The 18,700-nt window shown below is 30.0% G+C and overlaps 1 protein-coding gene across 1 annotated transcript in view; it reads left to right on the forward strand.

Moving 5' to 3' along the window:
- Positions 1 to 594: 594 nt before the first annotated feature.
- LOC122507329 (acetylcholine receptor subunit alpha-like 1) overlaps positions 595 to 18,700 on the forward strand; it is a 169,738-nt gene continuing 151,632 nt past the window's right edge. Inside the window, exon 1 of the mRNA XM_043619991.1 lies at positions 595 to 2,216. The gene's annotated coding sequence lies outside the window, so the exon portion shown is untranslated. The remainder of the gene's footprint in view (positions 2,217 to 18,700) is intronic.

Genomic DNA, 18,700 nt, shown 5'->3' on the forward strand with positions numbered 1-18,700 from the left:
TTACTTTGTTAACTCGTATAACCTTGAACTTAATAATGTCCAATATTTTTTTTATTTATTGAACCATAAATACCGTATTTTAAAAGCATAAACATACTTCTTTTCAGGAATAAACAGTTTGTTAGTTTAATAAACACGTTGAGAGAAAACGAGAGAAAAAAAATTGTATATATATGATGAAGCGGGGCATGTTTTCAAATGTCTTTTACCTGTCTACTTTTCGCGATTACACTATTTTTGCAAGTAATCGTCTTCGTTGTGTCGGGAAAATCGTTTTCATGATGAAATGCACGCTTGGTTAAACAGTCTGGCATCGCGCGAGGCAAAACTTTTCCTCTGGTATTAGTGTCTGTGTATGTTTGTACGTGAAAAACAAGGTCGACAGCGAAGGAATTTTTAGAGTGATGTAAAGATTTAGACCGGAAACGATTGAATTTATAAAGAGGGCGTTGTTTCAATCAATTGATCTCGCTGAATCGTTTTTCATCGATTATGGTAGTTTTTTGGGACAAGTGATTTTTTACATTCTCATTTTTATTTTTTGGAAGATTAAGAAAGAGGGGTCATTGTGGAGTAAAATGTTACGTTTTATCTAGTGTATGGTCTCATTTCATCTTATCCGTCTGGTTTTATCTCATCTCGTCTGGTTCGGTCAGATCTTCTCTCTCTCTCTCTCTCTCTCTCTCTCTCTCTCTCTCTCTGTTCAACACCCTCTGACGACTCCACCTCGCACCGCCAGTGTCAGTATCGACTGGGATTCGTTGGAGTAGGGGGGTTGGATGAGAGGGGCTGCAAAACAATTGTATGAAGGAGATGAAGAAGGATAGAGATGAAAAGGGGAGTGCAGGAGAGTGAAGATGAAAAGAGAGAAGGGCTCTCGTTGATTTTCGGAAAGACTCGTATGTCGCCGCCTCGAGGTTGCCACATGGTTCTCGTATTAGCAGGAGCGGCACTCGGCCGATATCGGGCGTAACGGTGTCCTGTCGGTGCTGCCACATGGTGCGGTGTTTGCGGGTGTCTAGCAATAAGGGTGGGTCGGGGGATAGAACTGAATCGGTTGCTTTCGGACGAGTTCGCAAGTCATCGCCAGCGTCTCGCGTCGAGGCTTCCACATGGGTTGGTATTGGCTCCCGGGGCGCAAGGTGGTTCGTGCGGTGGGGCTCCAACTGCGAAAACGACGCGACGGTTTGGCTCGGCACAACACCCCCAAAACGGGCTGCGTCGCTACCTAAGGAGGGTTAGTCCGTCGGTTGGACCGGTTCGAGATGTCCTGGGAGTGCCCCGTGAGACTCCCTTTTCTATATAATTACATGACAGTGACGATTGGGGACCGTCTAAAGTGAATCAAAATTCGCTGAAGAATAATAAGTTTTTCCATTTCTCGTTTGGAGAGAAGTGTGCGAGAATTGTTTCAACAACCATGCGGTTATTTGCTATTATTCATGTGTCAGACGAGATAAGTTGGAACCTTAATAAGGATCTAAATTGTTAGAGAGTTTTTTGTTCTTGAAACTGTGGTTGTATTGTGGTGTTGTTGTACCGGTGCTAGACTCCGGTTTGTGTGTCTTCGGCAAGGTGGGCGCTACCGTTTTAAAGGGTAGTAGTCAATGACCTCGGTCTTACTCTACATGTGTGGTGTATAGAACGTATAGAGCTCTCAAGTGTTTACTAATTGTGAATTTACATTTAATTTTTCTTCTTCATTATTGGTTGAATGAGATTGTTTCTGACTAGAAGGAGATTAATTCTTTTGTAGAGAAATTATTATGCCTCTTGAGAGAAGTAGAAGAAGAATGAGGAAGCGAAAATCTGGAAAGTTGTTGGCGTGGAATAGCATAAGAAGCAGGTTGATTTTGCGGCCGGCAACAGAGATGCTTATGGTTGTATATTTGGCGAGATAAGAGTGTGATTTTAAAGCAGAACTTCGAATTGGAGACTAGTGGCAGGCCACCCTGGTGGATTGACATTGTGTTGAGGATTAATAAGGGGTGTTGCCTGGCCATGCAGTAGTGTGTAGCAGTTTCGACGACAATTACGACGTGGGGATGTGCGACGCCAACTGCCAAAGAGGTCGAAGGGGGTTAGCTCTGGGTAAATCGACTCGGTGCACCAAGTCGTGTTCACCGCATAAAACGCCCGGGGTCCGGTAGCTCGTTCATCGTCCTTATTTCTCATCGACGCCCGCGGGCAATGTGCCCACCCGCCGAGAGCGCAACGTAAGTAGTTTATCTCATTCGCTACTTTCTGATACGTCTGCCGTTTAGACCTTGACTTACCCAGATCGACTCGGAGAAGAGGACATTGCTCCAGCGGTTAACGCCTCTTCTTCTCTCCCTCTCTCTCTCTCCCTCTCACCCCTAAAATGTGCGCATGCAGCTGAGTGTTCAACTGAAAGAATTACGATATTTCAAGGAAAAGATACTTTTGATAATTTTAACAGTAAATTAAATACGAAATGAAAAATAATGCAGCTTCATTTTATTTTTCATATCAGACAATACAAATTGCCCTGTGAATTTAATGTCATTTTTACCAGAGGAAGCATTACTTTTACTATACTTAATTAAAATTTTTACTTCCTTCATGTAAATGAATTTTTTATTTCTAATTCTTTAAACTAGTGAATTAAGCAGTTAAATTCTATAGTAATTCATAATTCATAATTCATAATTCATAAAAATAGCTACAAATTTTAAAAAAGTAGTAACTTTTCGCTTATCTGGAGTTTAAGATGGACGGTTTTAGAATAAAAAAGTAGACATTTATTATGGATTTCATTGTTAACGGAAGTATAAATTAATAATCATTTAATTATTCATTTCTACATCTTGTTTTTTCATTTCATTTTTCATGACTTTAAATAATTTAATCTTTAACAATGAAATTATAATAATTAATCTACTTTTTATTGGCATTATATTGTTACGGGGAGGCGCCACCCTCAACTTTGACACCTTTAAATTTTAATTATCAAAGAAGATTATATTTTTTTTCTTGCACCATTTTTAATCCAAAACCATATAGGGTGGGCAAACATTTGAAAATTAAATTTTTAACCCTCGGAGAACACATGGGGTTTAAACTATATTTTTTTAAAATCCTTAGGTTGATCAGATGAACAGTTAAAAATTGGTTGAGCATTGAAAAATGTTCTAAAAAAGAGGTGTGTTCTCCGAAGGTTAAAGAGGTTAGAATTTTTAACTTTTAACTCGTTGCATATTTTTGCAAATCCATGCAAGAAATTGTTTAAAACTATAAAATAAGCTTAGAAAAAAATGTACGTTAAAAAATGTTGAAAATTGTAAGAGAAGATTAATTTTGAATGTTAAAAATTTTAAATTTTTGGCATTTTTCGAAAGCCCTACATCAATAATTTTTTTTCGAAATATGTGTTTACTTAAAAAAAATTTATGCGCTGACTGCAAAAATCAGTTATGTTTGTCGATTGACTCATTTTCAAGGTAAATATTATAAAACACTTACCGAAATAAAAACAAAAAAAAGGTGATTTTAGGTGTCTGTTAAAATTTTAACCTAGTAAATGTGTTATTCGACATGATTTTCGCATTCAGCGCATGAATTTTTGTAAACACACATACTTTCAAAAAGATTATATAGGTGTATAGGACTTTGGAAAAATGTCAAGAGTTTTAAAATTTGAATATTAAAAATCTTCTCTTACAATTTTCAATTTTTTTAGCGTAAATTTTTTTTTTAAGATTTTATAGTTTTAAACAACCTCTCGCATGGATTTGCAAAAATATGCAACGAGTTAAAAGATAAAAATTCTAACCTCTTCAAAAATTTAATTTTCAAATTTTTTACCATCCTGCTTTTGGGTTAAAAATGGTGCAAGAAAACAAATATAACCTTCTTTAATAATTAAGATTTAAAGTAGTCAAAGTTGGGGGTGGTACCTCCCCTTAATTAAATATTCTGTTAACAAATTAATGGAATTTTAAATATAACACATAATTTTGAAACTTACAAGAAATATAAAATTTTATTTTTCTAAAAATATATTTTTACTTTGTTGATTTTTTTGTGGATTTGTTAAGTATTCACTCGTTTAATTTCACTTTTCTACTATCAGTTAAAAAATAAAATATAATTGATCATCATTGCGGTTTAATTCGGTAATATTTGCCAATTAGTAAAATTATTTTAAACAAAAGATTAAATACCCCTCTCGAAAGTTTATTTTGAAAATAAAAAAATTCTTTTTTTCGTAATTGTTTAATTGTCGATATTAATGGTATAGTTATTGTGTATTTTTCACCTTGAAATAATCAGTGAACAATTGTTTTAAATAATAGGTCAAAAATATGGTAATTCCGTATAGTCGATATAGGTTAAAAACTGATATTGATTGACTATTGGTTTAACATACCAAACGTTCAATCAACTACAATTTTCGCAGCATATATAGAAGAAAAATTTTCAACAGAATTATTTTTCATTTCATTAATGTTTGTTTATAATTTGAACATTGCGTTTTTCTCTATTGAGTGATTAATTTCCATACAAAGTGAATGTTCTATTAATATAAAATGCGTAAAATAAAACCATTACTGATATTTAATTATTTTATAATTTAGTTTTGTTTACAAGTAAAATATGGTGTATTAACGATATTTAAAAAATTACTGATTTAAAGTATAAAATAACTTTTAAATTTCATGGTAAAATATTTTTTATTTGAAAGAGAAAATTACTCTTTAAATCTAAAAAAGCGTGAAATTTCACTGATTCGTTAGCGCATAATTATAAGCTAATTGGAATCTGTGGTATGTACTTATCGCTGGGAATCAGTGAAATTTTTCTAAATCATATTTAGAGAGTAAAAACCTCGTATAACCACATTTTGCTTAAGATCGTTATTCGTTTATAATAATATTAGATTTGTATACATGAAATATGCTCTGTTTTGTTATACGTCAATTGTTTATAGATTGCCTACAATTTTCTATATAAATATATTTATATATTATCTAGTATTTGTGGTGAATAGTTAAGATGAGAGTTTGGTTCGGTTTTAGTTGAAAAATTGAATTATTGAGAATATACATTGAAAAGATTTCATATATATTGTTATATTTGTAGTTTTTCTAACGAAGAGAAGCGTTCATGCATGAAAACAAGTTAATCAATATCAGAATGTCTATCATGTTGCTTTTCACCACAGTTTTATGTGAGTTACCCTCAAGCTATAAATGATTGGTCAGTTAGGTCAAACTTGCACGTGAAAAATATAACTTTGAGTCGATATATTAAAAGTAACCCATTCATTTGAAAACATTCGTTTTTATTTGCTGAGTTTTCTGGTTGTGGAAAAGTTCATTTTGTTAGTAATATCTTTATTGAAATAATCATTTTTTCAAATTGAACATTTCAAATCGCTCCATACAGTTTACTATATTGGGATATGAAATTGAGACAAAAAACTTTATCAAAATTTTTGCTTTGCAATGTTTTGATGGTAAAAAAAATTTACAAAAATTAACTTAACTTCACGGAGAAAAATAGATTATACAATTAGGATTATAGAAAATAAGATCATACTGAATATAATCTGATTAATGCCCTTTATAATCTATTATAGTTCAATATACTTTTCAATATTTTCAATAAACTTTTTCATAATGTGATTTTTAAACTTTTTATACTAAGAGTTTAATTGTAATTTTTTATTAATTAATTAGTTAATAAATGTTTATAATAATTTGTAATAAATAAAAAATTAATGAATTATTTGCTTATAAAAATTATATTATAAGTAGTAGTTAATTTTAATTAAAAATTTAATTATAGTAATCAATTTAGTTTTTAATTTACAATGCTACAAATTAAATTACTAAAAAGTTATAATAAATAAAAAAACATCTAAAATGTTTAATTAACTGATATTTTTTTTATAAAAGAGAACATTTTGAGAAGAAAATTTCTACAAAATGTCAGTATAAATGACTGACAGTATTCTAACTGTATATAGATACAGGCATTAAAGAAATGCCCAAAAACCCCGCCATATTGGATCCGCCATTTGGAATTTTGAAAAACTGACATCGGATTCGTAATCAACGAACCCAAAAACCTCTGGATATCTACACAGAGAAAAGCGAGTGTTGTTTTTGATGCGGGTAAATTTTGGTAGGGTAATTTTAGTGAGGATAAATTTTCTATAATAGAAAATTTACCTTATTTTCAGTGTTAAAATAACACTTCCGAGCTAAAGTTTGATGCAGACACTTTTAACACCGAATTCAGTGTTAAAATAACACTCACTTTTTTCTGTGTAGTTTCATGAAAAATTAATATTTTTTTATTAAAAGACTAAATTTTTCAGGGTTGTTTTGACAAAGCTTGGATTTGTTAAATCAACCCAGAGATCATAATTGAAATGATTTGGAATTCTTGTTAATAATAAACACAAAAATTTTCACAAAAATATTTTTTATTAATTTTTTTTTTGTGCTAAATAGAAATTTTATATTGTTTTATAGTGTTTTTATGGTGTTTTATAGTTTTAGGCTTCGGAGCGTCAGGTCGATGTATCGATCCTCATGAGCGGTAAGAATTTTTCAAATGTTTGTCAAATTGCGTTTAATTTTAAAAAGACGATATTTTAATCCCTAATAAAAAAATTTTTTATTTTAATTATGACAAGGGATTAATATTTATAACTTTTCCTCAAAAGTGTTTTCATTATTTGCAAAACATTAATATTGTGTCTCGTATGAATAATTATTTATTAGATTTATGGGTTAGGATTGATTTGTCAAAATTTTATTTATTTACTAAAGAAGACCAATTCGACGCCTCCTGATGAGATATAATGTTATTTCAAACGTCAGTTCAGTATAAATCTATCTCAAAAACAAGTGCGAGATGAAGTTAACTCACATATTAATAAAAGCAGACAATTCTATTTCATTCGTCAGTTCAAAATAATGCTATCTCAAAATCCAGTGCGCAACAAAATGACAACTATAAAGGTAGCGTTCAATTTAATTTCCTCTCGAAATATGTGTTATTAATTATAATTATTTCATTCCAATTAATATATTTAAATACTTTTAATTAATCAATATATTCAACAAATTTTAATCGAATTTTCACTCATTTAACCTGGTCTCAAAATAGTCATGTTTTACAATTTCATACAAAATTTCAGTACAATAAATGTAATATTTCGAACTTTTTGTCGAAGTGACGATGCTTGACTTTACTCAAAAATATATAGTAAATAAATAAAAGTATTTAAATAGATAATTAGCAAACAGAAAAAAATATGAACAATAAACTAGACTTTAAAAATAAAAAAGAATGTTCTTATTTACATTTACAATTATTTTATATGTAATATGATTAAAATCGAATTAAAAAACAAAAGTTTCTTTATGTACAGAAAGTGCTTTTCTTTAAAATGATTTCCCAATTTATTAAAAGTACCCTCACAGCACCGGGATATTCAGGATATCCCAGAGACGTCCTGGGGATATCGATTTGTTTTCGGAAGTTTGGATATCCCTGGATTATCCTCTGGATATCCATGGACGTCCCTAGGATATCCCAGAGATATCCAAACTTCCGAAAACAAATCGATATCCCCAGGACGTCTCTGGGATATCCTGAATATCCCGGTGCTGTGAGGGTATTTTGTAAGTCGATATTTATTTGTAGGAACGAAATTATTTTATGAAATTGAGGGGTTGGATGCTATAAGGGGACGCGCATAGTTTTCGTTGTTGCCTCGTACAGTCACGGTCTCACTATACGCGGAGTTTTCTACTTTCACGCGTATCCCCTTATAGCATCTAACCCCTCAATTGTAAAACATGATTATTTTGTGACTAGGTTAAATGATTGAAAATTCGATTAAAATTTATTTAATATATTGATTAATAAAAAGTATTTGAATATATTAATTAATAGTTAATAATAATTAATATAATAATTAATAGTTTTAATTAATAAAACATATTTCGAAAGGGAATTATATTGAACGCTAACTTTAGTTGTCATTTTGTTGCATGGGATTTTGAAATAGCATTATCTTTAATTGAAAAATAAAATAGAATTGTCTTGTATTAATATGTGAGTTAAGTTCATCTTGCACTTGCACTTCAAACATTTAATGTATTTTTTTATTTTTTATCGCATGTTAACGTATAGTTAACATGCGTGTAATGTAATGTATGTGTAGTGTAATTTGCGAAGAATTGGCAGAATGGTTTTTTCTGCTGTATTTACATGTGAAAGTTAATGAAGGATAATTGTAAGGAGGGAAAAACGGTAATTTTAATGATAAAAACTAAATGTGTTGGTAGTTTGTGATATATGAAGTTTTGTTTTACAGTAGTAGTAGTAGTAAAAGGCTTGTCACGTATGACTTGGACCTTGTGTTGAAGCTGCTGCCTTTATGTCACAGTTTGTAATAAGGGTAATGCCCTATTTTCACAGTGCATAAAATTGTCCTTGAAAAGATTGCTTTTCCTCGTACATGCTTTATGGTACGTTAAAAATTAAGTTTTACATCCCTACAGTGTGCCTCTCTTTGATAATTATTTTTAATTTTCTAAATTTTTACAAGTATAAACACCAATGCCCACCGAAGATTTCCTGTAACTGGACAGGACCTCGCCCAGCGAGGTTAGAAACATTGAGTGGCGATGTTCATGGAAGAATTTGTGGTTATTTAACTGTCCGCATATAAGCAATATTGAATTTATACGCAATATTAAAATAGGAAAATAATTCTATGAAGTTTATTTCAGTTAATTCTAGTTTTTACTATAGTAAAATGTGGAAAATGAAGAAAATTTAGTCAGTTCTAGAATTAGCTGAATGGCATTAGTGAATTCTAATGTTGACTACAGACAATACTGATATTAACAAATTTCGGGTTTTGAAGGTAACATATGAAGTAAAAAGAAATATTTATTTTTAGGCAGAAAGGAAGTCTTAAATTAAAATGTACAACATTTTTGAAATTACCAATGCTAAATTTAAATTACGCAATAGATTTTGGAGTATTTTACAAGCGAGCAGACAGACTGATTGTTTCTTTTTTTGTGTAATGACTTTCTTTTTCACATTTTCAAAATTAGTTTCTTTTTTGTTTCTAAATGGTAAAAACTAATGGGTTTTCTTCTTCTCTGAAACAATAGGAAAACACTGTGATGCTTCTTCGTTTATCAATATATAGTTATTTGAACTTTGGTGACATTTTCTCTTGTAATTCTTGTTGTGCTTGAGACACTTTCGACATGTTCGGCACTATAGAAGCAGTTTATGTAACGAAGTTTGGCGATACACTATTACGCTAATGTTTCCAAGTAAGCAGAAATATAGTTGAGTTGAAAGAGGATGACTGTCATGGTTAGTGAATGGCATTACGTAATTTATGTGGCGCTTTAATTTTCAGGAAGTAACGAAAATTTCGTTAACTCGTCATGAGACAAATATAGTTTGAATATATAAACGTTTGTTTCCATTTTAAATGCATTTTCAAGATGTATGTCATTCTTCTCGTCAAATCAACTTATAAACTTTCAAGATAATATTGTTTTCTTCTTTACATTGTTGTTCTAATTTCAAAATGATAATTTCATTTTTAAATGAAAATTATATTAAAGGAGTAAAAATTCTGAGAGGGAAAAAAGGGTTTTCTCTGAAATAAGAGAAATACATTTTATAAATTTTATAAATTTTTATTGAATGAGGAATAAATAATAAAAAGTTGACTTTCTGCGCTTGGTATATAAAATCCGAAGTTGAACACAAGGTATGAAGATCGATACAGAACCAAAAGTTTCTCCGCATCCGACCGAATTCCCACAAAATTAATTTGTTCTATTTACGTAACGCTTGAATACTGAGCATCACGTATTAGGGGAGACCGAGGTGAGTTGTAACAAAGCTGATTTCTCGAAAGCTATGACTCTTTAAAAATCTTGAATTTATTACATTATTTATTCACAATTTGATGCAAATTTAGTTGATCATCTTAGAAAATTTTTTGAGATGTATGTAATATGTGTGCAAAAAAATTGCTAAAAGTAAGTTTTCGACCGATATTTTGATATTTTATTATTTGACACATATTAGCGGTTATTGTTATTCTAATATATTTATTTAAATAATTGTTGAGGCCACTAATTTATCAGTTGAAAGAAACTATACTATAAACTATAGGTACCCGGACTCCATTCGGCGAACGAATTCCCAGCAACTAAAAATTATATCATTACAACGTCAAGTAGCGCTGCACAACAGTCAACAGCGCAACTGTTCTATCAATAGTTTTTCAGTGTGGAACAACTTTTACAAAGTCAATCCACATTCTCGAGCCAGTGGTTGAGATAACTATACAAGCTGAGTCCAGAATGAGAGAGGGTGCGCACCGATGTTCATATATCTATAGCTATATACTAAAGCATGCTGTAGTATACCTATAGCTATGAACATCAGTGCACAGACTCTCTCATTCTGGACTCAGCTTCAAATGATATCGGTTCACCGTCCATTGGTGAAGATGGTTGGCCCGATAACATCCTGTGCGGAAATTGGACTTGGAGAATGGTAGGGTAATAGTCAGTTCGCCTTGCTAATTGTAAGGCTCTAACAGGGAAAAGTTGTTAACGCCTGTTCAATTCGATGGCATTTAAAATATCAGGCTCTCACCAGAGCGATCTGACGAGGCAATATCCCTGGTAAAAATTTCGGACTAATTCCGGATTAAATACGGACATATTAGTACGGATTAGACTGAAAATTGCACGAAAAATGTCCGAAATTGATCCGCGTTAGTCTGATATTAATCCGAATAAGAAAACCCGAATCCGAAAACACTCCGGAGTAATCCTAAATGTCTACGAATTCAGTCCGTAATTAGTCAGCAACAATCCGAATTTATGACCGAAGAAGAATTCTTTTGAAATGAGTACGGAATTATCCGAAATCTATATGTAAAGAATACGGAATCAGTCCGCAACAATCCGAGATTAATCTAGTTAAAAATTTAATCCGTAAAATGTCCGGTACAATCCGAACTCTGTAAGCAAGAAATCTGATATTAGACCGCAACAATTTGAAATTAAGTGTGGCAAAATCCTATTCCGAAACAAGTACGAAACAATCTGAAAGCTGTATGTTAATAATCTGAAGATTGTCTGCAACAGTCCGGATTTAATCCAACTAAAAAGTATAATCCGAAACAAATACGATATCTGACGCAAAGAATTCGACATTAGTCCGCATCTATTTGGAATTAGTGTGGCCGAGTCGAAGTTTTGATTTTCTTTTGCTTCTCTCAAACTGTAAGCTTTCGAGAATCAGGAGAATCAAAAGATAATGTTATTGTATGTAATTTTGCTTCTCTTTTGATTCTCTTTTAGTCGGATATTTCCCTTTCTGCATGTTAGAAAAGCAAAAGAGAATCAATTCTCGAGAGAAATTTATTCTCGATTGCTCTTCGAAATTCTCTATTCGAAATTTTTATTTTAACTATGATTCTCCATTGATTCTCTAATAATAATCGTTGAAACACTACGTCATCGCTGCATGTTAAAACTTGTCTAATAATTTTTTTGTTAAAACTGTTTTAGTATTTTTATAATAATTTCAGAGAATATCAACATTTTTTAGATATCCCTACATTGTTATCATATTTTAAACTTCTTTATATAATTTTTACTAAATTTGTTCAGTATTTTTCGAAAAAAATATTTGATAATTAACAATGCAATGGTTACGTAGATTCACAGTTTTTTGCAAGTTTTTTTAAGTATACGTTATGAAAAGGCCTGGAAAGAAAAAAGAACACATAAATTTTTAATTTATTTCATTTGAATAAGCATACAGTTATACAAGGGATCAAGTATGACTAACTCTTAAATTGTAATCGTTAATAACGCCATAATAATAGCCGACTTTCAAACTAATTTTATTGGCTCACAGTCCTAAAATTGATTCTCTGTTGAAGAGAAACAAAAGAGTATCAAAAAAGTATCAAACGAGAATCAAGAGAAGCAAAAGATTATCTAACATCAATCCGAGCGAAATTATGGATCCTGAATCAGTCTGGAGTAATCTTGAATGTCTATAAATTAAGTCCGTAATTATTCCACAACAAACCTTTGCTAGAGGTATGTAAGTAGTAAAATTGGCCAGAAAAACTATTAAGTTTTTTGCTAGAACCTGATTCGACTTATGTGGTTAGAATAAGGTAAGTTAAGTCACCATCATATTCCTATAGGGTAAGTTCATGGAAGACGGTCACATGAGAGAGATGGCCAATTCAAATATTTTATAGAATTTGTAAAAAAATATCACTTATTATGGGTTATTTTTCAACATTTTGTGATTAATAATAAATGTAAACAACAAATTGTTAAAAAATAATAAAAATTTAAGTGTAATCCTTTTTCATTTTTTTTTTTGCATGGGTCTACAACAATTTGAGAAATCCAGATGTCTTATTGTTATATTGTTATTTTTTAACATAATTTTTAATTGCATGTTTTTTATTGAGTCATATTCCTGATTTTTTTATAACTGAAAGGGCCGGACAAGTTTTTTGAAAAGTTTAAGTCAAATTAAATGCTAGAATGGTCTTCATCATCTAAGTCGTTTTCTTCATGAGAATCATCAAGAATAGTTGTTTCAAAATTATTTTCATTCACAGCAACAGATTGTAAATCCAATCAAGTTGACGTAACACTGGAAAATTTACTGGACTTAGAATCATTTTTGCTTATGTCGAAAATATACTTTTCAAGAAAGTACCAAACATGTTGACATTCTGCAGGATACTGTGCATTAAGTGCGTAGTAAGCTTTAAAACAATTTTCAAGTGCTCCCGTTAAACTAGCCATTCGATACTTATATCCATTAATGTACGCATATAAACAGTGTATGCTTTTATGACTGTTTCAAGTGTTGCAAGCAACTGTAAGTCATGAAAAATAAATTAAGATCAAATTTGCTAATTAAAATATAAAAATTTAATTTTTAAACATGTGTCAAAAAAATGCAACGTTGTTAGAAAAATAAAAATTTTGCTTACATTTACTCAAAAGATGAAACCTTGTGGAATTTTTGCTTTCGAGGCTCCCAAACTTTTTTTAATAGTTCTTTTTGCGTTACCTGTTTTCTGCTTTTTTACTTATATTTCCTTTAGTTTTACTAGAAAAAGAAATAGGTTTGAATAAATATACTGTTTTTTCGAACAGAAATATTTTTAAAATTACAATAAAATTGTAATTTGGAATTTTTTTTCTTTTTTCTTTATTTATTTATTTGAAATATTAAAATAATATTTACCTAGCAGAGGTGCTTATTAATGTATTCTTTATCACTTTTATGTTTTTGTTAATAACGTAAGGTTATTACAAAAGAAAATGTGAAAAATTAAACGCCTAGCAAAGGTGCTGATTTTCTTTTTATTATATATTTCTTATTTTCTATTAATACATTTAATTTATTTAATAAGATGAAGTCAGGTTATACAAAAAGAAACATACTTTAAATACGTGATGTTTATATGGTGTGAATTGGGGGTACTACATATTGATCTCGAGGAAGAGGCGCATAATACAATTAATACAGAAATAAAATGTCACGAATTGAAATTCAAATTTAAAAGAGAAATAAGGTCAAATTTACTTAAAGTATTAATTTAACACATATCTGACCATATTATGTTTACTCTACTGACATTGTTTTACTGCAAGAGTGGAACGTTTGTTTCATTTATAATTTATTTATTCATTTATTATTAATTATAATTAAATGGTAGATGTATTTGTAGTGTTTTTAAAAATCTTGAAAAAAATTTGAAACTTATCAAATCAAACTATTTTTTCATTATCAATGCTCTCTTTTTGTCGCGTATAAGAAATTACAAGAAGATTGTATATAGAAATAAATCAACAAAAGTGAGACCAATTTTTTTTTTTTTGAAGTAAATGATTATTTTTAAATATTGGCTTTCTTTATGAAATTGCATAGCAATATCAGTTCTATTTGCTTTCTCACTAGCGCAAAGATAGTTACATCAGCATGAAAATGAATTCGAGTCATTTGAAAGTTAAATTTTAACTGGCCTTATGGTGAAATGTAAACACGAAGCGCATTGTGAAATTCGTATAGAGTATTTAAACGATATTGAACGATTTAGATTGACGTCTATTTTATGCAGTAAATCTATTTCGAATCCAAAGGTTTTCCGATAGCAGTAAATACGTCCATCTTCCTTATAGAATTTATTGCAAGTCATTGCCACTTTAAATACAAAGTATACGTATATAGATTATATAAAAAGTTGTAATTTATTTTCATAAAAATAAATATTAGTTATAAGAATATTAATTATTATTATTAATTGTCAATTAAATGAAAAGTTCAGTACTTGTACGAAACACTCGGTTTCAGTACGAGTTTATCTCGCACTTGTCCGATTTTTTCTTCCTCTTTTAGTTACCATAGTTTAGGAGGAGGAATACTAAAAAATAAAACTGGTACTAAAAGTTGATAGTATGCCTTCTGTGAGCTATTGCAAAGTCAGATCATAGCTTTTAATTTATATTCTACGTATTTTAGATAAAACTGTTTTGTTTTCTATATTAAATAACTATATTGTCATTCTTGACATTTCGTTCTAGATTTATGAAGGCGCAAGAATAAGCTCCAATTTTTATTTTCCGAATCCATCATTTTATCGAAATTCTTTTTATCTAGTAAGAATTAATTATACACAGGACAACAAAATTTTTTTAAAGGAAGTATTGACCGGACTATGTTATTTATATGTTTTTTTTGGTCGCTGAATTCGAATCCGAACTCAGTTCTCCGCCATCACGTCAAGTTTCTTCACAAATTAAGAAAATTCGAAAAAACTGACTGTAAAACAAAACTTAAATGAAAATAAGCAGAAGATTCTATTAAAAAACAACTTTAAAACACTGGAAAAATATTATATAATGTTAAACAATCAAAGAGATTTGTAAATATTCAAAATTCAAGATGGCGGATCTAATATGGCGTCGATTTTTTTTAAATTCACCCAATTCGCCTGAAACTTGTTACTCGGGGGTTTCTGGGGTTGCTAAATACGAATTTCTCCTTAGTTTTCGAAAATTCAAAATGGCGGATCCAATATGGCTGACCAATTTTTAAAAAAATGATTGGATTTACCTGAAACGTTATACTCGGGGGTTTTCGGGGTCACTGAATACGAATTTCACTTTAGTTTTCAAAAATTCAAAATCGGATAAATTTTTAAATAATTCGTTAGCCATATTGGATCCGCCATTTTGGATTTTTTAAAACTAAGGTGAAATTCGTATTCAGCGACCCCAAGAACCTCCGAGTAACAAGTTTCAAGTAAATCTGATATATTTTTAAAAAATTCGACAGCCATATTGGATCAGCCATTTTGAAGAAACTTGACATGATGGCGCAAAACAACTGAGCTCGGATTCGAATTAAGCGACCCAAAAAACATATAAAAAACATGGTCCGGTCAATACTCCCTTTAAAAAAAATTTTGTGGTCCTGTGTTATAATTTCTTTAAATCGAAGTAATAATTGACAGAAACATTATGTTTTTGAATGACCGATTGACAGAATGTTTATTACTGCGAAAGAATATTTTTTATAATCTTCAAATCACCGAATAATCATTTCTAAAAATTCTTATTTTTGATATTTATTATTTACATTAATATTTACATTTTCGATTTGTCAACTTTGATAAATATTAAGACATATTTGCACTAGTAATTATTTTCGTTACTCCCTTTAAGAATGTCTAAAATGAAAATAATAAAGTATACTGTTATTAGTAATCAAAAATTAATAGGTATATAGTCGTTTCAAAGTTTCAAACTTTTAGTACGAAAACTCTAAGTGAGAAATTAATACGCACTGTTAACAAGTGTTATAATAAAGTATTTTTTATTTTGTAAATTTCTTCTTAACAAATTGGTAAAAAAATGTCAAAAATTGACGAAGATTGCCGAATATTTACGAGTTATTGACGAGTAGTAACGAAGGCATTTATGACGTCTAGAAGTGAAGAGGGTAAAGTAGGGAACTGGTAAATTTAACTGTTTCTCCAGATTCATTTACCCTCTAAGGGTAAACGTTATTTTAATTTTTTAATCCAAGTATAAAATATTTATTTTTAGAATAAAATTTTCCGAAGATTATACATGAAAATATAATAAAAATTGTTCTTCAAAAAGATAATATAATATTTGATATAGTTGTAACTTTAGATGCATAGAAAACTATTTCTTTCTCAAAAATTCGAAAATTATTTTCTTTTTTAAGAAATTCTATGCAAAAAAAATGATTTTATATGGTTGTAATTTTTAAACTTATAAAGATAAAGTGTTTAATTTTTATTAATTTACAAAAAATTTTATATGCTTTAATTTTTGTATAAAATATTTAGAGTTTACGCATGTACTGGAAGAGAGTAATATGCAAAAAAAATTATGAACTGGTTTTTCATGATTTTCCATGAATTTCTATGAATTTTGATTTTCACGAGAAATTTAGCACTAAGAACCTTTTCTCTACTGCTGATTTAAATAGCGTAAGCATTTTTATGTTGAACTTAATTCCAACACCCCGGGAATAATATAGAAATTGTTGAAGAATTTTATAAGGCGCGATACGTTGTAATTATGATCTTCGTAGTACATATTTCTCATATTATCGTTTAATTCTTATGCATATTATTCCTCTTTGTGAATAATTGCCGAGTTTATCTGCGCGTTGACCTGTTTGTGTTTCTGATCACAAAGCTGTCGGAGGCGGTGAAACGCTATACGCGGTGACTGCATTTTCATCCCTTTATTCATCGTTGTGTGTTTAAGTTTCAAATTTCATTTCGTTTTATAGTAAAATAAAGCAATTCTTTCCTTTAGTTTTCTTATTTTAGACAATGTTTGAGGAAAAAGCTTTTTTTCTTTAAAGAAAAAAGAATTTAAATTGTTTTCCTGAAGAAGGTTTTTCTTATGTACCCTAGATTGTCAAGTAATTTACCAATGCCTAAAGTTTAATGGCAGCCATTTCTCCTTTAAGATTCCAAGAGATGTATTTCTCTTCCGGTTCATGTATATAGGGTAGAAAGTTTGCTGATGAAGTCAATTTTTTTCTAAATATATATGATAACGACGCTCTCTGATACGTTTGAGCGTCTACAGAATTTTAAATATATCCTGCTTCATTCTGTAAAAATTGATAAAATTTCGACTCTTCTTTTTCTCCTTCTTTTTGAGAAAATTTATCAGGAGAAGGGATTTTCCAATGAAGATTTAATTGGTTCCAGACTTCTCAATTGAGGCACGGGATCTTAAAAGGGCACTTTAACCATTGATTTTAAATGGTAAAAGTGCCTTTTTAAGATCCGGAGCCTCAATTAATATATTAATTATAATTAATACTAACTTGAAAGATCCATTAAACACTGCACGTTTTAAATATAAATAGAGTAAAGTGCGGATAGATGTCCCCCAATTCGAAAATTACATCTAAATTCAATAAATATTAATATTTTTAATTGACTATTCGATTATACTATTACTAACTAAAAATATTAATACAAACTTTAAGGAGCAAAAATCTTTAATAAAATCATATATTTAGTGTCTGGGGGAAAATAATTTTTAAAAATGATACTTTAACTAAATTTGCAATGGAAGCATACTACTTTGCTGTGACAACCAACATCAGTAAAAATTTAAGTGAGTTCGCGGTCATATAATGAACCGTTTTTATAACACAGCGAACTGTGTAAGCTGTGTCCCTATTTCAAGTAATCAATTTTTTATGCGAGTCAGGTTACTTAATATTTGAGCCACTGTGTCAATTTTGGCTTGAGATTCGGATTTTTCAGGTTAAAATACATTAAAAGTACACTGCCCCATTGAAGAAATATTTTATTTAAACTTTTAATTAACGCTTTTGATAATTTGCTTAGGTTATCTAAAAAGTTCAAAACAATTTGACATACTCGATCTACTGTTTTATCGTAGCGTCGCGAAAAAAAGGCCACGTAAATTACAACACTTACTCATGTTGTAAATTGCATGTCATATACTTTTCTGTAAGGGATACTTAACTGAATTAGGGGAGAGAGGGGTTGAAAGTGACAATTTCGACAAAATGAAAGAAAATAATAGTAAAATAACAACTATTTGTTTTTATTTATGAACAATTTGGTGCAGAATTTTTTGTAGCTTTTGAATTCATTTATACTTTTTTAAACAATTTTTTATAGTGACAATGTTTTAATAGCATTTTAATAGTATTTTAATAGTAACAATGTGATTTTTGCAGCGTGGCCACGCGTCCCGACGATCCTCGCTGCGGAGCCGGTTGTGCCGCATAAAGTCTTAACTTGTTTAAATTACAGCAAATGATTTTACGCATAACAAAGAATAAAATAATTGACACATTATTTATTTTATTTGATAATAATTTGTACAGCGCATGATTATGAAAATTGTTTAAGGGCAATATTTTTACAATACTTTAAATATGTTAATTTGTAGAAATTAAAAGAAGTCATTATACAAAAAGAAAAGACAATATAATGAAAAGAAAAATTATATTAAGTGGATGCTTATAATTTTATTATTAAATACGAAGAGAAAGAAATGTTCTTTAAATATAAAAACACCAC

Source organism: Leptopilina heterotoma, unplaced genomic scaffold, assembly GCF_015476425.1.
Source record: "Leptopilina heterotoma isolate Lh14 unplaced genomic scaffold, ASM1547642v1 Lhet_46, whole genome shotgun sequence".
NCBI classification, from domain to species: Eukaryota; Metazoa; Arthropoda; class Insecta; order Hymenoptera; family Figitidae; genus Leptopilina; species Leptopilina heterotoma.